The sequence below is a fragment of the Pristiophorus japonicus genome, chromosome 7, assembly GCF_044704955.1.
Source record: "Pristiophorus japonicus isolate sPriJap1 chromosome 7, sPriJap1.hap1, whole genome shotgun sequence".
Taxonomy (NCBI): Eukaryota; Metazoa; Chordata; class Chondrichthyes; family Pristiophoridae; genus Pristiophorus; species Pristiophorus japonicus.
In genome coordinates, this window is record NC_091983.1 from 69,028,122 (window position 1) to 69,052,533 (window position 24,412).

General features: G+C 45.1%; 1 protein-coding gene across 4 annotated transcripts in view; it reads right to left on the bottom strand.

Moving 5' to 3' along the window:
• The window catches only part of LOC139267153 (CYFIP-related Rac1 interactor A), a 275,278-nt gene that overhangs the window by 54,795 nt on the left and 196,071 nt on the right, over window positions 1-24,412 (bottom strand). The window lies entirely within an intron of this gene.

Sequence of the window (24,412 nt, forward strand, 5' to 3'; positions counted from 1 at the left end):
GTGATGTCCTGGGGCTGAAATTATTAACCTCCAACCATCACAACCATCTTCCTTTTTATGCCAGTTAAAAGATTCCCCCCTCTCCCCACCCGATTCTCACTGACTTCAATTTTACTAGGGCTCCTTGATGCCACACTCGGACAAATGCTGCCTTGATGTCAAGGGCAGTCACTTTCATCTCACCTCTGGAATTCAGCTCTTTTGTGCATGTTTGGACCAATGCTGTAATAAGGTCTGGAGCTGAGTGGTCTTGGTAGAACCCAAACTGAGCATCGGTGAGAAGATTGTTGGTGAGTAAGTGCTGTTTGATAGCTCTGTCAATGACACCTTCCCATCACTTTGTTGATGATTGAGAGTAGACTGATGGGGCGGTAATTGGCCCAATTGGATTTGTCCTGCTTTTGTGGACAGGACGTACCTCGGCAGTTTTCCACAGGGTCGGGTATATGTCGATAGCTGTACTGGAACAGCTTGGCTAGAGGCGTGACTAGTTCTGGAGCACAAATCTTCAGCTCGACAGCCAGGATGTTGTCGGGGGCCTGTAGCCTTTGCTGAATCCAGTGTGCTCAGCTGTTTCTTGATATTACGTGGAGTGAATCGAATTGGCTGAAGACTGGCTTCTGTGATGGTGTGGACCTCAGGAGGAGGCCGAAATGGATCATGCACTAGGCACTTCTGGCTGAAGATGGTTGCAGCCTTGTCCTTTCAACACACGTGCTGGGTTCCATCATTGAGGACGGGGATATTCCTGGGGCCTCCTCTTTCTGTTAGTTGTTTAATGGTCCACCAGCATTCATCGACTTGATGTGATAGGACTGCAGATCCTTGATCTCATCCGTTGATTGTGAGATCACTTAGCTCTGTCTATAACATGCTGCTTCTGCTATTTAGCATGCATGTAGTCCTGTGTTACAGCTTCCCTAGGTTGCCACCTCATTTTTAGGTATGCCTGGTACTGCTCCTGACATGCTCTTCTGCACACCTTGTGGTGTATATAGTACACAAATCACTGACTCCACACGGTCTGGTGTAAATCTAACTGCTGTGACCTTCGTCCTTTATTGTTCAGCTCCAGAATGCCTCTCAGGTGTGGTGGTCAGCCTTATATAGCCCTTGTTGCAGGTACTACCAGGTTTCCCACCACAGCGCCCTCTGTGGTGTGGCATAGTGCTTACATTACATTTACCATGCTGGGACGATACACACATCATTACATAACATCACCTTCTCCCCCCCCACCAGGACGCAGGACAACGATACACACATCATTACAAAACATCACACTTGTCCAACGAAAGGCAGGTAGGCATAGACAGTGCGTTAGTATGGTACATATTATCTGGTACATTAACTAGTTATTGACTGGTAACGGATCCTTGATTTCCTTGTTAGCCGTTATCACTAATTGTACTTCCTCCATTATTTTACACAAATACAGTGGCCATTCAGCATTAAAAAATTAATTCTTATTATAAATTCGCCATCTCACATTAACATAGCTCATTTTGGACTCGCTCTGCCTTACAGAAATCCTTTGTGGGGATCACCTCTTGGTAAGGCCCTTTTAAGACTCCCGGGTGCATTTCATTTTTAAGGCGCCATCTTTGATGCAGGAGGATTCCACGAGGCTTCTCCTTGGGCGCCACCATCTTTGATGCTCTGCTGCTCCGGCACGATGCCGCCGCCATCTTCTTCTCTGCCGCTCTGGATGCCCTCCGCCGTTGCAGCCTCCGCTCCCCTCCGCTGCCACCTGACTTGCCGCCTCTCCTGCGACCGTCGTGGTCTCTCCAGCGGCCGCACTTGCCGCGTCCCCCGCGGCCGCCGACCTCCAGCTGCCGCCGCTGCCCGACGCTAACAGCTCCTCGGCGGGGCTCTTCCGAACCGCCGGCCATCCAGGATCCCTCGCACCCCGCCGGCTCACTCTCCCCCCACTAGGCGCTTCTGTGCAGGGCTGCTTGCCTGTGGGGGCTGAGGCTGCGGGATCTGTGAGAGGGGTCCGGGCCTGGAGCTTGCCTGTGGGTGGATTGAGGCTGCATCTCCAGCTCGGTCGGCGCTGCTCTCTGGGGACCCGGGGCACGGCAGCACCCCGGGGAGCAGCAGCCTGTGGAGTGATGAAGTCTTCCCAACTCCCACGGACCGTCCCCATCCAACTCCGGCCGAGGAGTGTCGGCCCATCGCCTGCAACGACCCACAGAGGTAAAGCGTGTGTCTCGTCCCCGTGGGATACCTGCACCTCCGCTCTGCCAAGAACAGGTATCAGTTCCCTGGTGTCGGTACGCAGCTTCGCTGTGACCGGGACCAGCTTGGGTCGTGCAGCTGGGTTAATCCACAGTTTATCAAAAGTTCTCCGACTCATCAACGACGGACCCGAGCCCGTGTCCACTTCCATACTCACTGGGACTCCGTTGATTTTTACTTCCCTTATCACTGGGGGCGAATCGTCGGTACACGTGTGCAGTCCAAACACCTCATCATCTTCTGCCCGCTCCTCGCTGAACAGTAGATCATCCCCCATCTCCTCAGCCACGCGGTGAGTCTGATTTCTTTTACACATACGCTGAAGGTGGCCTTTAACGTGGCAGGTATTGCACGTGTACTCCGCAAACCTGCACCGGTGAGCCCCATGGCTTCCTCCACAACGCCAGTATGGTGCTGCTTGATTGGCCCCCCTCAGCGGACTCGGAGTTCCAGGATCCCGAGGTCCGTGCTCTCTGCCCCGGGCAGAGCTACGTTCTGCAGTTTTGTCCGTGGTGGGCGCTATCCTGTGGACAGTGCCTGCCGGGTTTGAGACTGTGTGGATCATTTGCTTGGTGCTGCAAGTCGAGGTCATATATGCCCGGCTGATGGTGATGGCCTTTGTCAGAGTGGCTGTGGGTTTCGTGGCTAGCAGCTTGTGAAGTAGGCCCTCGTGGCCAATCCCCATAACGAAAACGTCCCGCAAAGCCTCGTCAAGGTGTGCGCCAAAATCACACGGCGCCACGAGTCTCCTGAGGTCCGCAGCATATTTGGTGACATCCTGGCCCTCAGGTCTGCAGTGATGGTAAAATTTGCATCTGGCTGTGAGGATGCTCTCCTTTGGTTTCAACTGGTCACGAATGAGTTCAGTCAGCTCCTCGTATGACTTGTCCCTGGCGCTCCCGCGTGCCAGCAAATCCCTGACGAGACAGTAAACCTCATCTCCACAACTGGAGAGCAATATCGCCTTACGCTTCTCTCTCATTGTGTATGTGTCCTCAGTCAGGTCGTTTACTGTGAAGTAGTACTCGAGTCTTTCCGTAAAGGCCTCCCAATCATTGCCCACAGTAAAATCCTTTAGCAAGCCCAGAGTAGCCATGGTTGCGTGGAGTTCGTCCGCTTCCTCGTTGCCAATGTGGTGTATGTAGCACACAAATCACTGACTCCACACGGTCTGGTGTAAATCTAACTGCTGTGACCTTCGTCCTTTATTGTTCAGCTCCAGAGTGCCTCTCAGGTGTGGTGGTCAGCCTTATATAGCCCTTGTTGCAGGTACTACCAGGTTTCCCACCACAGCGCCTTCTGTGGTGTGGCATAGTGCTTACATTACATTTACGGTGCTGGGACGATACACACATCATTACATAACACATCTCATTGAACCAGGGTTGGTCCCCTGGCTTGATGGTAATGGTAGAGTAAGAGATATGCTGGGCCATGAGGTTACAGATTGTGGTGGAATACAATTCTGCTGCTGATGGCACACAGCGCCTCATGGTTGCCCAGTTTTGAGCTACTAGATCTGTTCTAAATCTATCCCAATTTGTATGGTGATAGCACCAGGCAACACGATGGAGGGTGTCCTCAGTATGAAGACGGAACTTCGGATCCGAAATTCAGTACTGCTGGAAAGCTGGTGCTTCCCCCACCTTTGTGGCCATTAGCGCCGAAATTTTTTCGTGGCTGGGCCACTCCATATTCAGCTCCAAAAGTGAACAAATGGGTTCCAGTGCTAATGAACCCTTACAAAGTGGATTTTTCAGCGGTGTGGCTGTCATTAATTTGAGCGTTATCACCACTGAGAAATTCAGCATGCAGGTAAGGGTTTCTAATGAGCCAGCTACCCACTGGCCTTTTTAAAGGGCAGGGTTTGCAGCAGGGCCTGGGGGGGAGGTGAAGAGAAATTTTGGAAGGATGGCTGGTGTAAGTGGTGCAAGGAGAGCCAACAGGTTCACTGATATGGAGCTGGAGACACTGATGGACGATGTGGAGGACAGAAGAAGAATACTGTTTCCTGACGTGGGGAGACCTGGAAGACCGTCCGTACATAATGCATGGAGGGGGATTACAGTGGAGGTATCAGGCACCTCCATATGTGAGGACGCACCCTCCCAAGAGGGTGCTGGTCAGTCTGCACCCGGCCCTTCCAGGGTGGCAATGGGTTGACGCCTCCTAGCTCTGGGGTGATGGGCCTCCTCCTCCTGCACCGCCTCCTCTTCCTCCTGCGTCACCTGCACCTCCTCCTCAGGTGGTATTGCTGGCTCGACCTCCAGCGGCTGTCCCCTCATGATGGCCAGGTTGTGCAGCATGCAGCAAACCATGACGATGGAGACCCATTGAGGAGAGTACTGCAAGGTGCGGTCCAGGCACCGGAACCTCTGCTTAAGGATGCCTATGCACTGCTCGATGATGCACCTGGTGGCACAACGAGCGTCATTGTACGCATGCTCTGGCGCTGTCCTGGGGTTCTGCAGTGGAGTGAACAGCCAAGTGGACAGGGGACATCCCTTGTCCCCAAGCAGCCAACTGCAATCCTGATTCGGGCCGGTAAAGATGGAGGGTACACTGGTCTGGTGCAGAATGAACGAATCATGGCTGCTGCCTCCCTTGCCGACTGCCTGTCTGCATGGTGCTGACGGCGATGCCTTCTCCTGCGTGCCGCCCTGCTTCTGAGCAGGTGTACCAGGTGTCGCCCTCCCAACACTCCTCCCATCCTCAGGCCAAGCAGGTCTCTACAGCCTACAGGACTCCACTAAAAAGTCAGAAAGTTGTACAAAAAGTATGTGCAAACCTCTGAGCAGCACTCAGCAGGTTGAATGGAGCCAAAACAATAAACAATTAATTAATAAAACTATTAAAAGATAAACACAGTGGATGCTGTAATCTTAACTAAAAATACTAATAATGAATTAAACTATTTCCTTACCAAAGGGCCCTGATCGTGGCAACACTCCAGTGGTGTCCCGTTCGGGCACCGACTTGAATACTTCCTGGGGACACCGCTGGGAAAAGTCTTACCTTTTTGCTTCTGAAAGTCCCTGTCCTTGCCACTTTCCAGCGGCCCGCACGCTGCAGAGCACACCGCTGGAATGTCTCCTTTACAGCAGCTTCATTGCGCCATTTCCGGCGGAAGTGCACAACGCTTAAATCTCCCCCCCCAACCCCTGTTAAGGACGAGGTCAAATATATTTTTCCCTCGTGTTCGTTCTCTCAGCACCTGCTGCAGGCCCAGTCTGGCAGCTATGTCCTCAGGACTCGGTCAGTAGTGCTACCGAGCTACTCTTGGTGATGGAAATTGAAGTCCCACACCCAGAGTACATTTCCCTTGCTACCCATAGTGTTTCTTTCAAGTGGCGTTCAACATGTATTCATTCACCAGAACTCATACTGAGGGAGAGCGGTAGAAAGTAATCAGCAGTAGGTTCCCTTGCCCATGCTTGACTTGCACCCATGAGACTTCATGGGGTCCGGAGTCAATGTTGAGAACTCCCAGGCCACTCCCTCCCGACTGTATACCACTGCACCGCCACTTCGGGTGAGTGTGTCCTGCCGGTGGAACAGAGCATACCTAGGGATGGTGATGGAGAACTCTGGGACATTGGCTGAAAGTCATGATTCTGTGAGTATGACTATGTGAGGCTGTTGCTTGACTGGTCTGTGGGACAGCTCTCTCAATTTTTGCACAGGTCCAGAGATGTTAGTGAGGATGACATTGCAGGGTCGACTGGACTGGGTGTGCCGTTTACGTGTCCGAAGCCGGTGCTTCCGTCAGTGCCGGGTGGTTCGTCTGGGTTTATTCTTATTCTTGCTTTTCATAGTAGTTTGATAGAGGGCAGTTAAGAGTCAACCATATTGCTGTGGATCTTGAGTCACACATAGACCAGACTAGGTAAGGACGGCAGATTTCCTTCCCTTAAGAACATTAGTGAATCAGATGGGTTTTTACGACAATCCGATGGTTAATAGTCACCATTACTGATACTAGCTTTTTATTCCAGATTTATTTAATCAACTGAATTTTAAATTCCCAAGCTACTGTGGTGAGATTTGAACTCCTGACTCCAGTTCAGTCGTCCAGGCCTCTGGATTACTAATCCCATAACATAATCATTATGCAAGCATTCCCTTCTGTGTTGTATCATTCTATGGGCCTAAATTTCCCAAACCTCTTTTTTTGGTGCCCTCACTTGAGTGCGCCGCTTTTGCACGCCTCCAAACGCGCCGAAAAAAGACCTCCGTAATTTGGTCGCTCCCCAGCCTCTTCTTCGTCGTGGCGCAATGTGGCCCAATGGATTGGGGGGCGGAGCCAGGTCCCGGCGCTGAACACAGTGCCGGGACCTCTGCACATGCGCGCTAGAGTCTGCGTGCATGTGCAGTAGCTCCTGGCAGGCTGTTTCTGCAAACGCGTGCTGCAGGCTGTGTGGGAGGGGCCGAAACACGCCATCCCTAGCCCTGGCCGAATGGGTTCCCTCATTGGCGGCCCGCTGTGTTCCCCAAGGTAGGATTTCTATTTTTTTGTGTTATTTATTGATTGCTTATTACTCTGGTCTTGGTGCTTTAGGGGCAGAGTTCCTTCTATTTTATTTGTTAATTAATTGCTTATTACTTTTTGTGCTTTGTTTGGTGCTTGGTGGTACTTTAAATGTAGTTACTTGTGCCGATTCCTTAACAGTAAGTAAGGTCTTTCTGTGCAGACAAAAGTGGACACATACGCTGCCCTAAGTTAGTTTAGTACAACTTTTTTCTGGCCAAATTGGCATAAATGGTGTAAGTGGCTGGGAATGCACCCTTTTGGAAAAAAAAACTGACCTAACAAAAAAACCTAACTAGCTCACTTACACTGGCGCAAATTAAATAGTCTTATTTGCAACTAAAAAGATACACCAGAAAAATGAAGATACACCAAAAAAAAAGTGCAACTCATGGGGAAATTTGGGCCCTATGGTTCTAAGGACTAGAATTTCCACTGCATTTCTGCCAGGTTTTTCGACGGTACTGCACGTTTTCGGCGGAAAACCACCCGCCGAGAATTTCCACAAAGTTCCGCTGGCGGTTTTGAAATACCGCTGGGGAGCAAGTTTGGTCTCAGCGGTGACCCATAGGGGAGTATAAAAAAAATGCCCACGAGAAAGCAGCCGGAGCTGGGTGGGTGCTAAGTAGCCCTGCAAAAAAGTTAAAGGGTTTTTATAATTTTTTAAAATTATTTTACAGCGATTAAGTGGAAAAGGGTCCCGAGAATGTTTTCTGATTTTTTTTATTTTTGTAAAAAAGTGTTTGTTTTTCCCTCTCCCTGGGCGCAACCCGCAGCCTTGGGACTAAACTTGAGTAAGTACTGCCGAATTTGATTAAGAACAGCCCAATTTGCCCAGGATCACGTTTTCTGCCGAGAATCTACATGCAAGACTCATTTTTCCCGCCGGGCGGAATTTTTTCTTTTGTGCAATTTTTTGCCGCCGTTAATTTATTAATCTTAGCGGTTTTTTGGGCGGCAATCTGGCGGTGGCGGATTTCATTCTAACCCTAAGTAACTAAAGAAATAGCAGCATTGGCACGTAAGTTGTTGATTGACAAATCCTGCAATTTTCACCTGGTGGAACAACTTTTCCTGCCAGCTTCTCTATTTACTGATATTTTAATCAGGAGTCGGTCATAAAGTGCCGGTGTTCTGTCTCTCTTAGCCCACCTAGGAGTGAAAACAGTTTTCATCTGGTTACTGTAACAGTTGCTCGCAGTCAGCACATACTGTGCTTACCAACACTTGAATTCGAACTCTAAACGGTGTATTAAGCTTTGCTTGCCTACTGCATGAACAGCTGTTCAGAGTAACCATCTGGGAACTTCCCGTGAGAGAGGCAGAACACTTTAAAACACACTGTTTAAAATTGAAGTGCAGATGAAGGGAGCGACTGAATGAGTCTGCAATATAAATAGCGTCCACAACCGCCCACACTGAAAGCCATTTCCCCCAAAATGGCCCATGATTTTTGAAAATGTTGTCACACCAAATCACTTGTCCTATTGATACGTAGAAGGGTTAAAAGCCAGAATAATACCACAAATTCAAAATAAAATACATTTTTAAACATTTTCTATTACTGTATATAGTTATTTAATTTTCTTAAGCTTTCATTATTGAAATTATTTTTTTAAGCAATCACCGCTCGGTCGGCACTGAGGGGCCAACATTTTATCAATTGCCGCCCTCTATTTTTGGAGCTGTGTACGGGATCGCCCTGGCCGTCTTCCCGCTTCGTCGGGCATGCGCTGATCGCTCAACAGCTTTCCCCGGCGGGAAGCTTCTTGTGGCTGGGTGGCGTGTCCACCCTTAAAGGGGAGGGTGCTCTTTTGCAGCTGCCATTTTATTTTAATTGTCAGCCAACTCTGATCGGCCCGACAATGGTGGCCATGGATTCGGCTGGGTCGCCAACAGACAGCCCGGCACCCCCGCTTGGGTACTAGGCTGTTGGCCCGATCGAAACCCTTCCCCACTGGCCCAGTGGACCTAACTGAAATAAATAGAGTTTGCAGCTGTCCTCCCCTTTAATTGAAGGGGAGGGACGTTGTGACGCGTCAGCGCAGCGCTAATGAGTCAGAGGGGCAGCCCACACAATGGCATTTCCTCTCCGTCACCTCCAGGAACACCGCACCGACACCAAAACAAAACAAAAACCTCAACATCGCTCAAATTTCCACTCCATGGATTGGGACGGGGGGGGGGGGGGGGGAACAGTATGTGCGCCCCATTTGGGGTGGAGGGCAATTTCGGCCCCTTAGACTATGCAACAATAATGACATGCTTCTTTCATAAATATTTTTTAAAAATCTAAATGAATCGTCAGTATTGAACTGATCATTAATCACTGAAGAGACAGGCCATGTCAAACAGACGTTAATGTACTCATAATAGAAGAATGCACTTGTTGGGTACAAAAGCCACATTATTTCCACTTCAGCTTGTCAGGGAAAGTGCATAAAGCTAAGTAAATACATGAAAGTGAACACTGAGCGGTGTTTTTTTTTTGCAGCACAGCAAGGTTACTCAGCAGACTTCCTCTGTAGCAATCACAGACCAACATTTCAGACAGTTGTTCACAAATGGAATTACTTGTTCCGGTGGAATTGCATTTTGTCAATTTGTGCAGCTAAATCACAGGCAAACAGTGCCATCTGCAGGGCATTATACACATAACCCCCATGACAGCGTGCACAAGGGCCCCTCAGTGTTCAGCTGTCTCACAACAGTCCACTACTCTGAACCAAGGAGGCCGATTTTCCAAGTACATGCTGCTGGCATACTGCCTGTTATTATCTCTCCAATGAAATCAATGGACAGAAACTCGCAGGCAGTTCATCCACGACTTGCTGACATGCATGACCAGTGGGCAATGCACCTTGTCTGCAGTGTGTACTCGGAAAATCAGCCTCAAGAATTATTTTTAAAAGCAATGCTCGTTGTATATGAATTTTTTTTTTACAATTTTGTATATCTGGGAATCTCAAATTTAAAAACAGTAATTTAACAGCAATTACATAGCACTCTTCGTATGCAGGAAGATACCTCAAGAGTGCTTTACAATAAAGCAAAGGAATGCAGTGGACACTGAGCATGGGGAAAGGGAGAGGAAAATAGAGAAGCCAGATTAGGAAAAACAAAGGCATGCTCAAAGACGATTGCTTGGGGACAGTAACTGAATGATATCAGAGACTAAATGCGTACAATGTGATTTTTCTAAATTTATATGATGTTTTAGAGCAGCACCAAAAGTGTGCTGGCATCAGGAGCAAGATGGAGGTGAGGGTGCTCCTCACATTTCTTGTGGTTGTCTATCAAGCATAGCACAGACTCGAGTTGGCAACTGCTCCACCCTCAGACATAACATTTCAATCACCAAGTGCAATCATTGCCCTTTTGTGCACATTCTTTCATTGTGCCTAACTTGCATAGCACACTTTTCTTAAAGGTAAAAGTGGAAACTGTGGAACAGCAAACAGATTTTGATGTATCCAGGTCGAAGTACTCCTCTGCAATTGCAGCATTTCTCGGTGGGGTTAGCTGCCATGGATACACAGAGGGCAGCCATTTCTTCCCTCAGAGCCATCTACCGAATGTTTCTTCTTTTTCAAATAATGTGGGCACCACGAAATGCCGCACAATGAATGCATTATGGTTTCCTAGATAAGCACCACCTGCACGATGAGGATGCTATAGTCAGATACCACCTGACCATTAATTGAGCGCAAACCATTACTCTTCATGAAGAGCAGTGATGCCCAATGGGTGCCACATGTGACTCTTGGCACTTGAAGAACCCCGTCATGCAGAGAAAGTTGTGGGTCCTATCCAGTTGATGCCTCGTCCCACAGGGAAAGTAACAAAGGCTTTGCCCCTGACGAACATAGAAGCTGTCACTTGATTGAAATACATGCATGTTGTCGACTGCAGGATCTGGTCACATGAAGGCTTCATGCTGTTCGACGTTTTACTTCTTCAGAAAGAGCCAACTCAGATACAGGTATTGCGTGCATTTCATTGTGCAGATGACTCTGTGCAGCTAAAAGAGTAAAAGAAAGGCAGTGAAGATAGATCTCCTCTGACATGTCTGGGTACAGGTCCAACAGATGTGGCCAAGATAACTCTGGAGGGTCATTGCAGCTGCAATTGTTGGCCCTTCCACATTTACAAAGCCAGCTGCTCCTGAAAAAAAGTTCAAAAATATGAAGATTATTTTTCTCTGCTCTGCTCTCAAACAGCACTAGAGAAAAAAAATATTTTGCTCCATTTTTGTTCCTGAACAGCACTGCACCCAAACTGCCTCAATGGCTTTTCTGATGTCTGTACCTGAAGAGGGCACAGCAATGTAAATTTCATGCAAATGATTGTCAGAGACCAGTTGCACTCAGATTTCCTCCAATAGCTCAGTTCAGGATCAACCTGCTTATAGAAAATCCAGACAGGCTGTTTCAGTGCTATCTGTCTTAAGCGAAAGGCTGGTATAGTCAGGAAAAGTTTTTATTTTTGGCATTTTGAATATAAAGTAGAGTTGCTGCATCTATACTTGTTTGAGAATGTGGTTAGTCCTTTACATTTAGCGATGAAGGCCACATTCAGCACTGTGCTACACCCTCCTTCCTTTTTGCATTATGGCTCATGTAGAGGCAGATGATAAGAAAACAACCACAAACCCCATTTGCCACAGCCTCTCCTGAGCCAGTGTTTCTTTACCACAGAGAAGCAATGTTCCATCCACTGACCTTTCAAAACTGTTCCACGCTACCAGTCATAAATGTTAGCGGCCTCACAATCAAACCAGTGCCCGTGCCACCATTCTTCACACCCACACTTGTTTTCACTGTTTCTCCACTTACTGCTGGCCTGTTGGTGCTGTCCTCTTACCAGATCCCTGGTAAAACAGATTCCAGAGGCACACAAATTAAAATTACAAACTTACTGCAATTCAAAGCTGACACTAAAAATACGAGACTCCCAAAGCAAATGCTTTATGCGGAGCTCCTTCATGGTAAACAAGCCAAAGGAGGACAGGGAAATGTTATAAGGACATCCTCAAAGCCTCCCTGGTAAAGTGCGACATCACCACTGACACCTGGGAGACCCTGGCCTGTGGTGGAGAAAGTGCATCCGGGAGGGCAGTGAGCTCTTCGAGTCTCAACGCAAAGAGCGAAGAGGTCAAGCGCAGGCAGCGGAAGGAGCACGCGGAAAACCAGCCCCACTCACCCCTTCCCTCGACGAATGTCTGTCCCACCTGTAACAGGGTCTATGGCTCTCGTATCGGACTGTTCAGCCATCAAAGAACTCACTTTAGGAGTGGAAGCAAGTCTTCCTCGGATTCCGAGGGACTGCCTATGATGATATAAAAATCATACCCCATTATCTTTTTCTTTTATAAAAAATAAGTGTCTTATGGGGCTTCCTGTTGACCTACTCCTTTAACATCACCGCTGCCTTTAAGACCGAGGCAGTGGCAGGTCTTCCTCTCAGGATGCTCAAGGCGAGTGATTGAGCGCCTCTTCTGGCATTGATGCGCACCCCCCTTTGCTTGGTAATGAGGGCCAACAGGGAGATACCAGCATCGATTTATTTCCCAGACGCAGAGTACTTCTAGTGCACTACGTCCACATTACTCCAGTACCAGATGAAAATCAGCACTATGAGTTTTGATACATTAATACATGCTTTAATCAACAGTATTACATGCAGGATTAAAACCCACAAAGGATGCAGTTATACTTTTACATGATTGTAAAAGTACATTATTGGAGATTCATCATCAATGCATAAATGCAAGCATTAATTAATTGTAACAGTAGCATTCCGAAGACTGATTTACCATACAATGTCATCTCATTTAGGTTCTATTCCCCTTTTTGCATACATGACCCAATTCTGAAACATACCTTATTTTTTTTTTGTGAAGGTGGTAGCTGAGAACCAGTAAGAATGATAACAGAATATAAGCATGCACGTGAAAGAGACCACAAAATTACATATTGTACAGATCAGAAAGAGAACAAAAAGGCAGGCCAGGGGAATGCGGTGTGTGTTGGGGTTTTAGAAACATAGAAAATAGGTGCAGGAGTAGGCCATTCGGCCCTTCGAGCCTGCACCACCATTCAATAAGATCATGGCTGATCATTCACCTCAGTATCCCGTTCCTGCTTTCTCTCCATACCCCTTGATCCCTTTAGCCGTAAGGGCCATATCTAACTCCCTCTTGAATATATCCAATGAACTGGCATCAACAACTCTCTGCGGCAGAGAATTCCAGAGGTTAACAACTATCTGAGTGAAGAAGTTTCTCCTCATCTTGGTCCTAAATGGCTTACTCCTTATCCTTAGACTGTGACCCCTGGTTCTGGACTTCCACAACATCGGGAACATTCTTCCTGCATCTAACCTGTCCAGTCCGGTCAGAATTTTATATGATTCTATGAGACCCCTCTCATTCTTCTAAACTCCAGTGAAGACAGGCCCAATCGATCCAGTCTCTCCTCATGTGTCAGTCCCGCTACCCCGGGAAACAGTCTGGTGAACCTTTGCTGCACTCCCTCAATAGCAAGAACGTCCTTCCTCAGATTAGGAGACCATAACGGAATACAATATTCCAGGTGAGGCCTCACCAAGGCCCTGCTCCTATACTCAAATCCCCAAGCTATGAAGGCCAATATGCCATTTGCCTTCTTCACCACTTGCTGTACCTGCATGCCAACTTTCAATGACTGATGTACCATGACACCCAGGTCTCGTTGCACCTCCCCTTTTCCTAATCTGCCGCCATTCAGATAATATTCTGCCTTCATGTTTTTGCCAACAAAGTGGATAACCTCACATGTATCCACATTGCATCTGCCATGCATTTGTCCAGTCACCTAACCTGTCTAAGTCACCCTGCAGCCTCTGAGCATCCTCCTCACAGCTCACACGGTCACCCAGCTTAGTGTCATCTGCAAACTTGGAGATATTACACTCAATTCCTTCATCTAAATCATTGATGTATATTATAAATAGCGGGGGTCCCAGCACTGAGCCCTGCGGCACCCCACTAGTCACTGCCTGCCATTCTGAGAAGGTCCCGTTTATCCCAACTCTCTGCTTCCTGTCTGCCAACCAGTTCTCTATCCACGTCAATACATTACCCCTAATACCATGTGCTTTAATTTTGCACACCAATCTCTTGTGTGGGACCTTGTCAAAAGCCTTTTGATAGTCCAAATACACCACATCCACTGGTTCTCACTTGTCCACTCTACTAGTTACATCCTTAAAAAATTCTAGAAGATTTGTCAAGCATAATTTCCCTTTCATAAATCCATGTAGACTTGGACCGATCCTGTCACTGCTTTCCAAATGCACTGCTATTTCACTTTAATAATTGATTCCAACATTTTCCCCACTACTGATGTCAGGCCACTGCTGATGTAATAATTCCCCATTTTCTCTCCCTCCTTTTTTAAAAAGTGGTGTTACATTAGCTACCCTCCAGTCCATAGGAACTGATCCAGAGTCGATAGACTGTTGGAAAATGATCACCAATGCATCCACTATTTCTAGGGCCACTTCCTTAAGTACTCTGGGATGCAGACTATCAGCCCCTGAGGATTTATCAGCCTTCAATCCCATCAATTCCCCTAACACAATTTCCTCACCAATAAGGATTTCCTTCAGTTCCTCCTTCTCGCTAGACCCTCGGTACTCTAGTATTTCCGGAAGGTTATTTGTGTCTTCCTTCATGAAGACAGAACCAAAGTATTTGTTCAATTGGTCTGCCATTTCTTTGTTCCCCATTATAAATTCACCTGATTCTGACTGCAAGGGACCTGTTTGTCTTCATTAATCTTTTTCTCTTCAAATATCGATAGAAGCTTTTGCAGTCAGTTTTTATGTTCCCAGCAAGCTTCCTCTCATACTCTATTTCCCCCCTCCTAATTAAACCCTTTATCCTCCTCTGCTGAATTCTAAATTTCTCCCAGTCCTCAGGTTTGCTGCTTTTTCTGGCCAATTTATATGCCCCTTCCATAGATTTAACACTATCCCGAACTTCCCTCGTTAGCCAACTTATCCGTTTAGTTTTTACTCCAGACAGGGATGTACAATTGTTGAAGTTCATCCATGTGATCTATAAATGTTTGCCAATGCCGATCCACCATCAACCCTTTAAGTATAATTCGCCAGTCTATTCGAGCCAATTCACATCTCATACCATCAAAGTTACCTTTCCTTATGTTCCAGACCCTAGTCTCTGAATTATGTGTTACTCTCCATCTTAATAAAGAATTCTACTATATTATGGTCACTCTTCCCCAAGGGGCCTCGCACAACAAGATTGCTAATTAGTCCTTTCTCATTACACATCACCCAGTCTAGGATGGCCAGCCCTCTAGTTGGTTCCTCGACATATTGGTCTAGAAAACCATCACTAATACACTCCAGGAAATCCTCCTCCACCGTATTGCTGCCAGTTTGGTTAGCCCAATCTATATGTAGATTAAACTGCTGTACCTTTATTGCACGCATCCCTAATTTCTTTGATGCTGTCCCCAACCTCACTACTACTGTTTGGTGGTCTGTACACAACTCCCACTAGCGTTTTCTGCCCTTTGGTATTCCGCAGTTCTACCCATACAGATTCCACTTCATTCAAGCGAATGTCCTTCCTTACTATTGCGTTAATTTCCTTTTTAACCAGCAATGCTACCCCACCTCCTTTTCCCTTCTGTCTATCTTTCCTGAATGTTGAATACCCCTGGATGTTGAGTTCCCAGCCTTGGTCACCCTAGAGCCATGTCTCCGTAATCCCAATGATATCATATTCGTTAATAGCTGCCTGAGCAGTTAATTTGTCCACCTTATTACGAATACTCCTCGCTTTGAGGCACAGAGCCTTCAGGCTTGTCTTTTTAACACACTTTCTCCCTTTAGAATTTTGCTGCAATGTGGCCCTTTTTGATTTTTGCCTTGGGTTTCTCTGCCCTCCACTTTTACTTTTCTTTCTATCTTTTACTTCTGCCCCCATTTTATTTCCCTGTGTCTCCCTGCATAGGTTCCCATCCCCCTGCCATATTAGTTTAACCGCTCCCCAACAGCACTAGCAAACACTCCCCCATGGATATTGGTTCCAGTCCTGCCCAGATGCAGACCATCTGGTTTGTACTGGTCCTACCTCCCCCAGAACTGGTTCCAACGTCCCAGGAATTTGAATCCCTCCCTCCTGCACCACTCAAGCCACATATTCATCTTGGCTATCCTGCCATTCCTACTCGTGACTAGCACATGGCACTGGCAGCAATCCTGAGATTACTACCTTTGAGGTCCTATTTAATTTAACTCCTAGCTCCCTAAACTCAGCTTGGAGGACCTCGTCCCGTTTTTTACCTATATGTACCACGACAGTTGGCTGTTCATCCTCCCCCTCCAGAATGTGCTGCAGCCACTCCGAGACATCCTTGACCCTTTCATCAGGGAGGCAACATACCATCCTGGAGTCTCATTTGCGGCAGCAGAAATGCCTATCTATTCCCCTTACAATTGAATCCCCTATCACTATAGCTCTCCCACTCTTTTTCCTGCCCAGCAGAGCCACCCCTGGTGCCATGGACTTAGCTGCTGCTGCCTTCCCCTGATGAGCCATCTCCCCCAACAAATCAAAGGAGGACCACAGCAGGGAACTGAATATTATTCTTTATTCAATCTCCGAATACAAATGACTATCAATGTAATGCAAAAATTGGAGATGGGAACCTCGTGTTAAGGCCAATGTGGAATACAACCAAGTTGAAGTGGTCATCAGTCTAAACAGTCAAATCAAGATACAGTTCCCTCCATTAAAAATGTCCATATTTAAAATTGGCAGTTGCTTATATCAGCCAAAATACAGGTACAAAAAATAATTTAGAAGGATAATGGAATGTTGGGCTTTATTTCAAAAGGGCTGGAATACAAAGGGGTGGAAGTTATGTCACAGCTGTAGAGAGCTCCGGTTAGAACCCATTAAATTATGGGCACCGCACCTCAAAAGATATGTTGGCCTTGGAGTGGATGCAGTGCAGATTCCTTAGAATGATACCCGGGTTAAAAGGATTAAATCATGAGGGCAGGTTGCATAGACTAGGCTTGCATTCCCTTGAATATCATATCATAGGCAGTCCCTCGAAACAAGGATGACTTGCTTACACGCCAAAAAGAGATGAGTTCACAGGTGCTTCAATGAAGGACCTAATATTCTGGATCCTGAACTATATCTTGAAGGATGGAAGATGCCTATGCTTGGATTTTTTTTTTTTAAAAACGTGTGGTGGCCGTTACACCCCAGCCACCACACGGTCTTGACAGAGCTAGATCTTGGTCCAGTGACGAGGATTAACCAGGACAACTGGAGACCAGCTCTGCTGCACGGACCTAGTGCGCACATATATCGCAGTGTGGGTGGGCCTATGCTGCCCCTGGGCCCTCACCTCTTCTGGGCCCTGAACTCTCGCCTCTCCTGGGCCCCGATCACATCGCTCTACGAACTCTTGCCGCACCTTCGCCTCGACCACGCCACTCCTGCTGTACCTGCCCACACTGCAATCAGCCGTCGCCCTCCTGCAGCAGCACGGGCTGCTCCCTGCAGTGGTATGCCGCCACATGCTGCTCCCTCTAATGGTCCCAGCATGCTGATGGTCTTGCAGGCCGGGACCGCGTCGATTTCCGGGCCTTCGCACGCTGCTCCCTCGAATGGCCCCGGCCTGTTTTCCTTCGGATTCCGGGAACCACCTTATGCAGAGGAAGATTTATGGACACGATATTTTTTGGGTCTCTGGGTCTGTCACTGGGACAAGGCTAAGGATTGGCTTACCGAACCGGACTCACGGAATCCAAATTAAAACAGCGCAAGTATAAAAAATAAAAGAAAAAGACTTGCATTTATATAGCTCCTTTTACGACCACCAGACGTCTCAAAGCGCTTTACAGCCAACGAAGTACTGTTGGCACTGTAGTCACCGTTGGGAGTGTAGTCACCGTAGTAATGTGGGAAACGCGGCAGCCAATCTGCACACAGCAAGCTCCCTCAAAACAGTAATGTGATAATGACCAGATAATCTGTTTTGGTTATGTTGATTGAGGGATAAATATTGGCCATGACACCAGGGATAACTCCCCTGCTCTTCTTCGAAATAGTGCAATGGGATCTTTTACATATTTTACCTGAGCGAGCAGACGGTTTAATGTCTCATCTGAAAAACGGCACCTCTGACAGTGCAGCACCCCCTCAGCACCGCACTGAAGTGTCAGCCTAGATTTTGAATATAAAAGATTAAGGGGTGATCTAATTGAGGTTTTTAAGATGATTAAAAGGACTTGATGGGATCGATAGACTATTTCCTTTGGTGTCGGAGTCCAAAATGAGGGAGCATAATCTTAAAATTAGAGCTAGGCTGTTCAGTGATGTCAGGAAGTACTTCTTCATACAAAGGGTTGTAGAAGTTTGGAACTCTTAATCCCCCAAAAAGCGGCTGAGGCTAGGTCAAGTGAAAATTGATTTGATAGATATGTTAGGCAAGGGGATTAAGGGTTACGGAACCAATGCAGGTAGATGGAGTTAAGATACAGATCAGCCAGGATCAAATGAAATGGTGGAACAGGCTTAAGGGGCTGAACAGCCTACTCCTGTTGTATGCTCCATTTGCATTGTCAATTTCAAAGTTGACGGTTATAGCATCTTAAGTGCTCCATTTATTGCAGGCAGAAACAGCCTTGTTTACTCACATTCGAAAATAAAAAGAATTTTATTTTCATCTCATTGAAATTATGGCCAAAATAATTTTAAATTAATGATGTGCATACATATTTCTCAAAGCATTTAAAAATGATTGTGATTTACTGCTGGTTATTCTCACAAAGACTCTGCAAAAGCTTGCATAAAATTACTGCACATATTCAGAGTTTTTTTTAATTGATTATTCTTGCATATAATCTTTTTCAGGAAATCTTTTGAAAACTTAATGGATAATTTATCGTACAGAACAGGTCTCAGTTAATGTTATTTTTTGGAGATGGTAAAAGAGTTTAAGACTTTTTACCAAATGGTTAGTTTAGACATTGTCCCTCCATCAGTTCTATTCATACAATGATTTTTAATTTTATTAACCCTGATGAGTTATACCAACCATCGCATATAGTGGGTAAGTCACGTTCACACGAATACGGCTGCTAAGTGGTGGGATGTGTAATGCCATAGTAACTTATTATAAGTAGTTATCACACAGATAGTGTCAAGACACACCCTCTATACATTAGCAAATATATAGAATTGCCTCTAACTCTCAGATTTTTTAATGCCCCTGGGGGGGGGAGGGGAAGAAATAGAAATTCGGGAGCACCCCATCTAGGGCGCTAACTTTTAAAACGAGAATCTTTTTCCACTTTAAAAATAATTCGGGGGTAGCACTCCAGGAAGGAAGTAGAGCGCTAAATCAGGCACTCCACTTCCTTCCTGGAGCCCAAGATGCAGGAGGGAGGTGGTAAGTTGAGCAGCGCTGCTTCCCTCCCTTAAAAGGGAAGGGCCATCGTTGCAGGCTCTGCAATATAAAAATTTACCTTCTTCCCGATTGCAGCTGCGATCTGGCCCGATCAGCCCAATGCACTGAAGCAGAGTGCCGGGCTGATTGATCACGGGCAAAGAAGAGCGGCAACAAAACTGAGAGAGAGCAGTTAATTTTTTTTTGAACTTATCTCGCCCATCTCGCCTTTAATCATCACCCCCGATGTGTCTGGCCTCCCAATGGAAGCCTTCTGCAGCTGCCGGTGTTGTCACCCGGGAATGCTGCAGGAGGCAGTACTCAAGTTCAGGTCCGGGGCGTTACCAGGACAATGCGCACAGCGATGACGGGCAAAGCAGTAACGCTGTACCGCCACCACAATCCTCCCGCCAAATATGGCGAGAGTTAATGTTACTGATGCGCCCGGTCGGTACCTCGTTAGCGCCCCCCCAGAGACAATAACGGGAGGCGCTAAGGAGGCCAATTTCTAGGCCAGGGTGTCAATAGATCATCAGCTATTTTTCTGGGGCTGGGCACACTTCATGTTGCAATAAATCTCTTTCTATACAATTCAGTATATATTATCCGAATTGTTATATCTGTTGTTTTATACAAATAAAATGTTTTCTGCCACCTTTTCCTTCAAATAGCCAACATGGTTTTTCAGGAGCTGGTGCAGTCCCTTAGGTGCGTGTCAATAGATCCTCCATGCAGGAAACTTCTAAAATCATGACACTAACTTGACTTCAGGGCTTCAGGCCTGAAGGAAATAACAGCAAGATGCATTCGACAATTCAATGCTCTGTTTAACAACAGGCTTATCAATACAAAAAAAATTATTGTGTCGACTACTTATGAATAACACTAAAGATCCGTGCACATCCATAAAATCGCATACATTTGCAGATGAAATTTCCACTCGGACACAATCTGTCAAAAAAAATAAAATTTTCTTATGGCTGCATACTGCCAAAGCATGAAGTTCATTAACTCAATGTGCATAATAAGAGCAAGGGGAAATCATATCAACTTGCTTTTCATTCAGAAGCTATTGAAAGCTGTTACTCAGGTACCTTAACACCTGCATTAGAAGCTCAGCAATTTTTTTATTCTGAAAAGGAGGGAATATAGGAATTGTAAAGATCATAAATCATATGTCATGGGGTTGGTGTTGAGGCTCATCATTTCCCTCATCGTGTTGCTCCCTTAAAAGCGTACATTTCCTCATCCAAAAAGGCTGGGATCCTTTCAGCTGTCTTATGTGATGCCAACAGGTTATTGATTTAGTTTACTTTAGTTTCAATATTTTCATTGGTATAGCAAAAAATGAAAACCTCACCATTTCAAAATATTAATCTGTTTTGTACCCAACAGTGGAATATTAATGGAAAACAAAACCAATTTTTTCATCACATTTCAGCACTGCAAGAGATTATACTGGTGGTTCTGAAAAATATTGAGTACAAACTGATATTCAGATAAATAATTGATGGGAATTTAATTGGGTGTTTTTTTTCACCTGAATATTTTTGACCTAAATAGCAATGAAATAAGCTGCTTGACTGAATTTTGAGGGTCCCAATACCACTCAACATTTGCTTCTAATCAGGTAGCTTATCAAATAAACAAAAGATTAGTGGAGCTGCAAGCATAAAAGGGTCCAGGTCTATTGTGGTAAATAGTACTACGTGTCATGGATGATTGAACAGTCAAGAGGTTGAAAGTTGAAAGTCAATTAATTCACAGTATGGGACCAACAGCAACCAGAGACAAAAGTTAAATGCAACTGGAGAAGGGGGAAGTTACTAACTTCAGAACTGTTTCTTTTATAAAAGAAAGCTTAACAAGCTAAAGAAAGAAAAAAAAAGCAATGATAGTATAAACTTTTGACCTGATGCAATTAGGCAGCAATGGTTCACAGTAATCGTAGGAGGAAAAAAAAAGGCGGTTTAGTGTTGAATACAGTAATTACAGAACTGTGGACAGGTCATCTGAAGGTAACACACTGCATTTAAATAAAGCGTTTAATGAAGGAGTGTGATCTTTGGATTTCCTCTCATTTTCTCCTCTTCACAGACTCTTTAAGGCCAAGTCTCTGCTAATGAAAGGCCGATGAGGGGCCTGATTTGCGGTCACTACCAATCCTGTTCTTTGGGCTGCTGCCAAAAAGCTTGCAGCAGGTTGCTAGTGAGGACATCCTGTCACAATTTCTTTCCCTGCTGCAGGAAACAGTTGGATTCCATTCAGCAGCTCCCTGCCCAAGGAGCTCACATTGGTAAACAAGTGGAGTCGGTCCTTAAGATCTCAACTGATGCCCAATGCTAGGAGGTCAGCAGTCAGTTGTTATAACCAGTCTGCCAGTAGGCATAAGGCCTCAAAATCATACTCTCTCTCTCCTCTGCCAACTCCAGTAATGGTCTGCCCTTCGTTTAAGTCTTCCTGCACACAATCTTAGCTTTGGCCTTCCAATTGGGGCTTATTCCATCATTTTTTGAGGCTATCAATCTTCAAGCAGATATCTTACCTATCAAAACTTATTTGCTGCAACACATTCTCGTACTGCATACCCACTGCTTCTCATTACTCCAGTGTTGATCATTCTGTTCTCCCAGTTGAAAGTCAACACTTTCCTCGCGTTCATTACCTTCTTTTGATTAAAATTAATGAGTGATAAATTGTGGGATGCATGCTCACGATTTCCCAACATGTGCATCCAGGAAACAGGGCTCTCTGCCTATAGTGCATTTAATTTGCCTTTTTTGGCTCTGGAAGGAATACTAGATGTTTCCTCAATTCATATTTTATAGCGGCTCCATCAATTTAGTTGAAAACGATCATTTTTATTCATAAATTGAAAGCTAATAAAAAATGACATTACAAAAGCACTGGAGTATGGAAACTGACTCACAAGGATAATTATTTTTGATAAGCCCTCAAATAGCAGACAGGTAACATTTCTGTGTATGTACTTCGTTCTATGTTGCAGTTTCAAAGAACTTACATTTTGAAGAATCGGTTTCCACTTACTTCATGGTAATGATGTTGTATGAAACATTCATATTAACCGAAGAAATCCTCAGCACTGAGTTAAATTACTATAAAATTGATGGAAATAACAGTAAGATAGGAGCAGCCTAGTCCTTCGGCTGTTAGCTCAATTAGTAACACACTTATGGAGTCTGTAGATGGTGGTTCTAGCCCTACTCCAGGCTGATACATCAATGTGTTACCGAGGAAGTGCTTTGGATGAGAAATTAAACCAAGACCCTGTCATGTCTATCTTTTCAGGTAGATGTGTAGTAAAAGGGTAAGGAGCTCTCCTAATATCCTGGTTAACATTCTTCCTCAACCAATCCCACCAGAAGAAAATAGATTAACTGGTTATTCATTTAATTTGCTGTTTGTGGAATCCTGCTGTCTGCAATTGGCTGTTGTGTCTGCTTTTGTAACAATAATGACTCGTAGTTCATTAGTTGTGAAGTGCTTTGAAATATTTGAGAATGTGATAAGGTGCTATTATAAATGCAGGTTCTTCAATTTTATACATAAAAGTAAATAAATTACTCTTCACTCTAATGTAGGAAAGGTGCAAGTAATAGGGAGCTTATCCAGGAGTTTGGAAATTTGCAATGATTGCCACTCGAACTCTTTTAATAGTGTGGCCACCTGAGAACAATTGTTCTTGATTGAAATAGCTATTACAAATTATAACTATCTCACCAAACTTAGGGGAAAAAAGACACAAATGGTATGATCATCTATAGAGATATTGTATATTTAATATCATGCAAATATGGGGCATGCAGTATTAAAGTGCTGGTCCAAAAACTATTAATACTCTTATGAGTTATATATAGTACAACATTACATAAGAGGAAATAGGCTTCTCTTGGGAGGACTAAATGTAGGACACATTTCACTTGTACACTTTAGAGAAGGTGACTGTTGGCCTCGATTTGAAGTATGCAAATACAGAACATGAATTTCTGCATTTTAAGAGAAAAAAAAAGGAAAAGGTAGTCAAAGATCCCTGTTTCTGAGGTACAGTGCCGTGCGTGCAGTGTTTTCTAACCTGACAAATATCAAACGGAAGTTGATTATTAGTGCACTTAACAAAAACAAGACAATAATCAGGCCACAAGATACTGAGAGCAAGTTTGAACTGACTTCCATTTCACCTCAGAACTTGAAACTCTTTTTGGAAAAAGCTGAAGGTTAATCATTTTCCTTGAGGTCCATTCCAGCTTTGTGCCAATGGATTGATTTTATTTTAAGGCCAGCATTACTGTTATCAGTGCGAGGGTCCGCCGCCTCGTTCCCAATGCACCCGTGCCCATTTATTTTCTCAGAAGAGCCTCTGCAGCATCGACAGCTGCAATATCGATTGGATTAAGCCTTAAGAATGGGTTTGACTGGCTGAGAACAGTTGTAACGCATGGCAGATGCAAAGTTTCACTCAGATTATGAACCTTTCATTGTTCTGCACCCAGCCATTGTTAATGAGGAGGCTCGCAGCAATAGAAAGTACAACACGGCATCTTACTGTACAATCTAATTACAAATAACAGTGTACTATTACAATCATGTGACCTAAAATACTTTCTGGTTTATATCATAAAAATCAGTATCAGATCATATATCGTGCAACATGATTTTTTCAAATGGCATCAGAATACCATCAATGTCAAATATAACAGTCTGCAGCACAATGGTATAACTACAAATACATACTTCTAAATGAATTTAAAGTACAAATCTAATCCTGGAGTTCAGATGATGCTCACACTTGACTCTTCCGATTATGCCATAAATTGTAGGTTACTGTCCTGTAATTTACTTACACTGTTATCCTCCATTTAATGGCAATGACGAACTTAAAGGTGTATTTGTTTTCATTCTAATCACACCACACAACGGGGATAACGATTCTATCCACTAAGTTGAGAAAAGATGCAAAGTAACTACGCCAACAATGATTTGAAGATATCCTGGATTATAAACATTTGTTTCAATGTTGTTTAATGGGATCAGAAGTTTGGGGCCAAAGACAAACTTTGCACTTTGGCATCTTTGCCAAAGTCCATCTCTCTGAATATCAACAATTTGATATAATTCAAAAATGTTCAAATGGATTTTCATAATC